Source organism: Oryzias latipes, chromosome 24 (assembly GCF_053564925.1).
Source record: "Oryzias latipes strain Hd-rR chromosome 24, Olatipes_Hd-rR_3.1".
NCBI lineage: Eukaryota > Metazoa > Chordata > Actinopteri > Beloniformes > Adrianichthyidae > Oryzias > Oryzias latipes.
In genome coordinates, this window is record NC_136260.1 from 5391211 (window position 1) to 5398908 (window position 7698).

Here is a 7698-nt window from a genome sequence, read left to right on the forward strand (position 1 = left end):
AACCGTAGAGATCCGTTTTTTTTTTTTTTTTACATAGATGGGGCTCATAACAAGCTTCAGGATCACTAAAGAGTGTGTAATCCATCCATCCATCTAGGGTTGCACGATATGAGGAAAACTCGCGATATCCGATATTAGTGATCAATATTGCGATGACGATACAACTTGTAATAAATGAACAAATAGCAAAAAAAAAAAAAAAACATTTCCATTTCACTGCAAAAGTTTATTTTAAATAAGAGTCAAAATACCTTAAATTATTCTCCAAATGACCCTCGTCTACTTAGGAGGGCAACATCTAAAAGCTCCATCCGATTGGTCAACAACGTGAATGGCTCCATCTGATTGCTCAAATGCACAAAGAGATTTATTCAATTCATTAAATAGTTCAAGTTGCCATAAGATTGTTTTAGCACATTTAAAGTTTTCTATTTATTGCGATTTTCGCTGACTTTTTCGACATGGACATTGCACAGCTTAAAATCGCAATAACGATAAATTTGCGATTAATTTTGCAGGCCTACATCCATCCATCCATCCATCCATACCCACGTAATCTCTTGCAGGGTCCAATGGTTGCTGGAGCATGACCAACTACTGTGGGGTGAGGGTGGGGTTGAGCCTGAAGTGCTCTCTATTCCATCGCAGAGCTAACCATCTAAACATGTAGTCACAGGGCTTTGTTTAAGCTGAGTTAACCACTGTGGTAATATATATATCAAAACGTGATGTCCACAAATGAAGACGCCAAGTCTTCCGAGGTTAATCTTTACTCAAACTATAGAAACCATGAAAATACTTCATGGTGTTTTTTTTTCTTCGTTTAAACCTCATTGGATGTTTTAGGTCATAAGTTTGCATTTCTTGTGTTTAGCCTAAAAATAAGAAATGTGTAGTTTGTGTGGACTTCCATAGGTGTCATTTGCGCGAGGTCATTTAGGAGCCAGCATTCACACCTTACTGACTTTAGCATGTCATATAGAGAGGCTTAGATTCCATTTCTAAAGATGTATGACCCAGCTGGGGATTAAAACCCACAACCCCACCAGGATGATGAGCTGATCTCACAGTGAATCAATCATGCTCTGGTTCCAGTTCGAGGACAGAGCCCATAAAACACTAAACCAAGAAGTATAAGGTTGTTTCTATAAATAATGTCCCGGAAAACACACAAGAAACTCTAAATAAAACCAAAAAGTTAACTCTTCACCACCGGAAAAGCTCAGGTCTTTAGAAAAGAGTTCCCACTCGGCTTCATGTCACAGATGTCCATTCCTCAGGCCTTCATCAGCCACGTGCCTCACTTCTTCTCGGCTTCTTCCACCTCAGGAAGTCTGTTGACTTCCTCTCTGCAGCCGCCTGTAATCCACGGCGTCTTTGTCTGGCACACGAGCGCTGACTCATGTTACCAGGAGCTGTTTTTCAGGAGCTGGGACTCCTAAAAAACAGTGATGGGAAGAAAAGATAATGAGCTTCTGTGCAGAACACAAGTCCCAGCCCTCCTCCACTAAACGGACTATATTACAGCGCTTCTACTTGAGGGTTTCTTATTTTTATTCGGTCATAATTTATCAGTAACATCTGCATATTTACATGTTTAAATGAAAATAGGATAGACAGCTGTTAAAGCCAGTACATGGCATCACCAGCTGTTTTTTTTTAAAGTTCAATAAAAGTTTTTTCTTCTTCTGAACCTTTTATCTCAACTTTCCTCAAAAAGCAAACATTTAGAACACACACACAAAATAAATAAACTTGCTTGAAATTGTAATAATAAAGCACTTGATTTGGTTTTGAATTAATGAATGCGCAAATGTTTGAATAATAATGCATACTATGACACCACATAAAGTTTAAGTTGAAAATCTTTTACTAACCAAAAAAAAGTTATTTTAAAGTGTTGTTTACCTTTCTCTGAAAGTAGAAATATTGACAGACAAATCCCACTGGGGGGTATTCCAGGAAGCATGTTTAAACTACCCTGACTTTAAGCCTGAACTCTGGCTGAATCCGCCTGAACTTGCTTACTCTGGGTATGTCGGTTCCAAAAGACCGGATATGAGTTGGCGTAATAACCCTCTACTTGGTAATCCTGGGTTAATGCACGTGCACAGCAAGTACATAAAGACATTCTCAATGGATCGCCGATTTCCGGAGTCACCATGGAAACACGTGGAGAAAAAAAAAGAAAGCGCTATACTTCAGTGAGACGGAGTCTGAGATTTTAATGACGGCGTATGAAGATTATACGTCCATCCCATAAGTAATACGGCTGCATCATCAGCAAAAGAAAGAGTTTCAGCTTGGAGAAAAAGAACAAAGTAAACGCACGAGTTTCTATCTCATTTCTATTTTCATTGTGACGCATATATTTATATACATAACTTATCCAACTTAAATGAATTAATTCAATTCTCTAACTAAATGTCATATTACTCCAATTCAATTAAAGTTTTTCCATCTTAATTTATTATAATTCTTGAACTCTCATATGTCTAAGTTTGAGCCGGCAGATATTCTTATTTTCATAACAACTTCATCACTTGTCACATATTGTCATGCACCATTTACCAACTTTATCATTACACCACTGCACAGTAATGGTGCTAAATAATCTCATCCTCCTCTCCCTCCCTCTCACTCATGGGGCAGAAAGAATTAAACACAACAGGACAAATAACTAGACAAAACACAGTAAAACAGCTAAACAACTAAACACATTTGGTCAAAAACCCACACTTAAACCCAAACCGTCCAGACAGGCAAAGGGAATGGTTTCCCACAATTCCCTGCGATGCCGATCTAACAGCAGCACCAAAGTTACACCTACTTGATTGAATTAATTTGAATGAAAGTAAAATAAATGTCTGAAAACTACGTGTAATTTTTAAGCTGACATAACAAAAAAAGAAAGATTTATCTTAACTGAAGCAAACAATTAAGTTAGATCAAAGTAAAAAAGTTTATCTTTCCAACATCCATACGTGGTTTTATCACCCTCTCACGGTGGAAAAAGTATTATCTGAGCTTCTTCATCCACTAGACCAGGGGTCGGGAACCTATGGCTCGCGAGCCATATATGGCTCTTTTGATGGTCACATGTGGCTCGCAGACAAATCTTTAATTATACTTTTTTTTTTTTTTCATTAGACCAGTCCTTCTCGTGCGCGATGCGATGCCAGAGGCGCGCAGTAGTATCGGTGCTTGGGGAGAAAAATCTGCACCGCATATCAGTTTATTATTATCTAATTTTTCTCAGAGTTTGTACCAGCTGGAAACCTGTGAATTGCCGTGCCTAATACTAATACTGCGCGCTCTTTCAGTTGCGGGGACGGGAGGTGTGAAGAAGAAAGCAGAGGGTGGGGGTGAGGGGTTGTGGGGACAGCAGGTGAATCGCGCAGGGATTATAAAAACGTAAAACCCGCTACCCGTCACTCACTGCAGCGTGTGAGTGTGTGTTTGGCTCCACGTCTGCACGTGAGCAGTCTGTCTCACATCTAAAGTACATTCATACTAACCTAAGATCACGTTTAAAGTCTCAACGCCTGCATGAAGCAGAAACTCACCACGTATCAACCAGACTAGACCATCAGCAAAACCACCACGAGAAATACTCATCATTTATTAGCAACAGCATAACAATGTTATTAAAAAGAATCCACAGACTTATTGTACTTTAAAAATGTTGAAATTACATCAAATTCACACATTCATTTGTATATTTAGTTTTAAACATATTGCACATTTAGTTTTAAACACATCGCGGACTGAGTTGGGCTGGGTGGGTGTTGGGCCACTTTATAAGTTCTGGAGTTCAATGAACGCATCATGCAGCGATCTGATTGGCTCTCAGTTCTGTCGCTCAGCCTGTTGTTCGGTAGTTTGGACCAATGGAGTTCAGCTATGGGCCGAATAAGGGAAATGGGAGGGCTGACGCGGCAGTGAGGGAATATAAAGTTGGGAGAAGTGCTTTCGTCTCAGCGGGAGAGATTCAGGAGTTGCTGAATTAATTTTACGGCGTTTGTTGCGGTCTTCAGTAACCAGAATAAAGAACCTTAAAAGAGGTTAAGTCTCCGTGCCTCAGTGTGGGAAAAGGACACTACATTATTGTATGGCTCTTTCAAAATTACAATTAAAAATATGTGGCGTTTATGGCTCTCTTGGCCAAAAAGGTTCCCGACCCCTGCACTAAATCATCTTCAAATGGACACGCCATGCTGCTTCACCTCTCTGAAAACAAACTAACCTTCAACTAAACCTGGTCCAGACCAGGTTATGTTCAGAGCATGAGTTGCTATGGTAACTTGACATACACTGAAACATATCTCCATTTCTGGAACCGAAAGCTGAGGTTATCAACTTCCTTAGCCTCAAACTTACCGTGGGAGCTAGCATAATCTGCTTTCTGGAATACCCCCCTGGTGTAGTCCAGTTATGTTATTGAATTGTTCTGTTAACCACTAACAAACTAAATGAGTTTTTTTTTTAAAGTATCGTTTAAAGGGATTGTCCACTATTTTTAAGAAAATCCTCAGAAACATCCAAATAAGAAAACTCAAATAAGAAACCTGTCAAGTGTCATATGGTTTTGTCTTCCCACTATCTTGACTGAACATGAATCCTGACCTTTCCAGAAATACTCACAGTTTGAATTGCTCTGCTTTTGGAACAGGCCCACTACACAAAACCAGCAACTCACAGCAAGTCACTCATCAATCAATCATTTCCACATTTAAATTGAAATCCATTTTAAAGGTGGAGAAGAGAACTGATCCAGCATAGATGGGAAAATATCAAAGAATGTATAAATCTCTAATAAAAGGTTTATAAAAAGTTATTGGCGCCTTTTGTGAATAAGGAATGTTTTATCAAAGAGCCTTTGGAGACTGACGTGGTTTGAAATAAAAACCTCCTGATGGTTATTTGACGAAATGTTACAGTTCCAGTTTACTTGTAAAAATGTATTAATCTGTTCTGTTTAAAGCAAAACAAAAATCTAAAGATTTCATTAGTTGCATAAAAAAACAGAACCTTCCATAATTGGACTCTTTGGTATCATTTTGAAAACCAGAGGCATGTAGCTTTAGATTTTGCATAAATAACAAATAATATACTGTACTGTATATTCTTAGTTTGACATGTTCACATGTAGATTTCTTTGTTTTTATATTTTAGTAACCCACAAAGCAGACAATTAAAAAAATTCTTTCTATTGTTTTAATGAGTGACTGTGGAGTACCCTATGGGGTCACTGACATGTTTTCCTGTCATTTCTGCTTTGTTTAGGGTTCCTAAATTCTCAAAAAACATTTGTGAAGATAATGTCCATCTGCGTTATTTCCAAGAGACTTACTGACAGCATCAGATTCGCTAGAGTGCTTCTCAAACGTATTATATTATATTGTATTGTATTGTATTGTATTGTATTGTATTGTATTGTATTGTATTGTATTATATTATATTATGTTATATTATTTAGGGAAGGATGCTCGTTGATCCTGATATGTGATTACTTTCATTCTGCAGCTTTTCCAGGCTTTTCTGTCCAGTTGAATCAGAAAGATAGGCGTTGTGGTCCTGCCGTTTACGTCTTTAGCTCTTTCTAAACTTACCAAACGGTTTTTGTGACAAACATCTCAAAGGAAAATCCTGTGTCTGGTTAAGGCTGACAGCTGAGCTAGAGAAAAGTACAGAAGTCAGGATGAAAATACTTGAATCTGACTGATATTCAGCACTGAGGCAGTGCTCCCATACTCAAAGGTATTAACAAACAAAGCTGTTTTAATAATGTTGGTAGGAATGCTCTAGATCACTGACAGACACAAATAATCATTGCATGCCCACGACCTTTCTCAGCAGACCAAAAGTAAAGTCACTTGAAGCGTTACAAACAGCTGAGAATGTGGCAACAGGAATTGTGAGAAACCATGCAGCTGGAGGCAAATGATCCAAAACCTTTAAGAAAAAAAAAATACAATTAAGCTGTCTAGTCTTTTAAAAGTAAAAAGTAATGATTTGTCAAAGAAGTTTTATTTTAAATGTGTAGAAAGATATGTCCTTGTGGCCTGTGGTGTAGTGGTTAGCCTCACAGCTGTACAGCTCTAATTCAAATCCCAGCTGGGAACTTTCTGTGTGAAGTTTGCTCGTTCTCCTCATGCATGGTGAGTTTTTCTCCGGGTTCCTTCCTAAAAATACATTATAGTCTAAAAATATAGCCTAAATTCTGGAACAACCCGGACATCCTTATTAACAAAAAAATGATTCACTTCCCAGCTTGGCAAGCAGGGGGCATAAAACAACTAGAGCACGTAATTATTGATAGAAGATTCATAACCCCCCAGGAACTTCAAGACAAACATGGAATAAATAACTTCTTGGAATATCAGCAACTTAAATCAAGTATTACTAAAAAGTATAAAATTAAAGACAACGATTTAAAGCTACCAGATGTAGTTACCACTCTGATTAATTTTTCAATGAATAGAACTCTCTCCAAAATATACAAACTTTTATGTAATTTAGATAACAATATTGCCCTTCCAACAAAAAAATGGGATGCAGATTTGAGCATCAACACAGATGAAAGCTTCTGGTCAGAACTTTGTCTAAACACCTTTAAACTGACAAAAAGTCCAAATCTGCAGCTAATCCATCTCAAAACTCTTCACAGAATTTACTACACTGGACAGAGGATGTTCAAGATGGGTCTCAGTAACTCAGACATTTGCGAGCACTGTGATAATAATCTACCCGACAGCTACATGCACGCACTGTGGTTCTGCACTCCTGTCCAGGCTCTCTGGCAGCAGGTATGTGCCGATTTATCAGTCTGGCTTAAGGTTTCAATCACTGCCTCACCGTCACTTTGTGTGCTTGGTGACATGAGTGCCATCGATATAGAAGAAGGATTAGCTTCTATCATTTTCATAACTCTTTGTATTGCCAAAAAAACTATTTTAATAAATTGGAAAAACAAGAAAAATATAAACATAAGTCAACACAGAAATCTGCTGTTTGATCATATCAGCTTGGAAAAAATGTCAGCCCAAAGCTCAAGTAACTTTGAAAGAATTCAGTCTCTCTGGTCTCCTGTGGTTGACTCCATGACTTAGGGGGTGGGGGGCTTGGTCGTCGCTGCTCCTTGCCCTTCTGCCGTGGTTTGGGGTGGGGGTCGGGGCTTCCGGTGCCTGGCGGGGGCGGTGGGGGGCTCCGTTGGTCGGGGGGTCGGGTCCGGTGCCTGGGTGGGGCGGGCTGGGGCGCTGCGTGGTCCTCTGGGCTTGGGTGTGGGGGTGCGTGGTGGGGGGGTGGGGTGGTGGTCTGGCTTGGCTTGGGGGGGTGGTCCCTTTGCCTGTGCTGGGGGGGGTTGGCGGGGGGCCCTGCTCGGGTGGGGGGGGCCCAGCGGCGCCGGATGGGCTGCCCATCTGCACCTGGGGCTGGGATCGGCCCTTCCCTGGCTCTGGGGCGGGACGGGGCAACCCTCTCGGGGCCCCCGGTCGCTCTGGGTGTCACCCGCTTCGGCTGCGGGGTCTGGGGTGGGGTGGGGTGGGGGGCTTGTCGGCCCTGTCCTGTGGGGGGGCGTTCTGGGGGGAAGGGGGGGCCCATTATTAGTACGGGTCGGGGGGGCTAGCGGGTCGGGGTCTCCGCTGAGGCAATCAGTGGTTGCCTCGGCCGGTTGGCCTCCTCGGTCCCGTCGAGGCC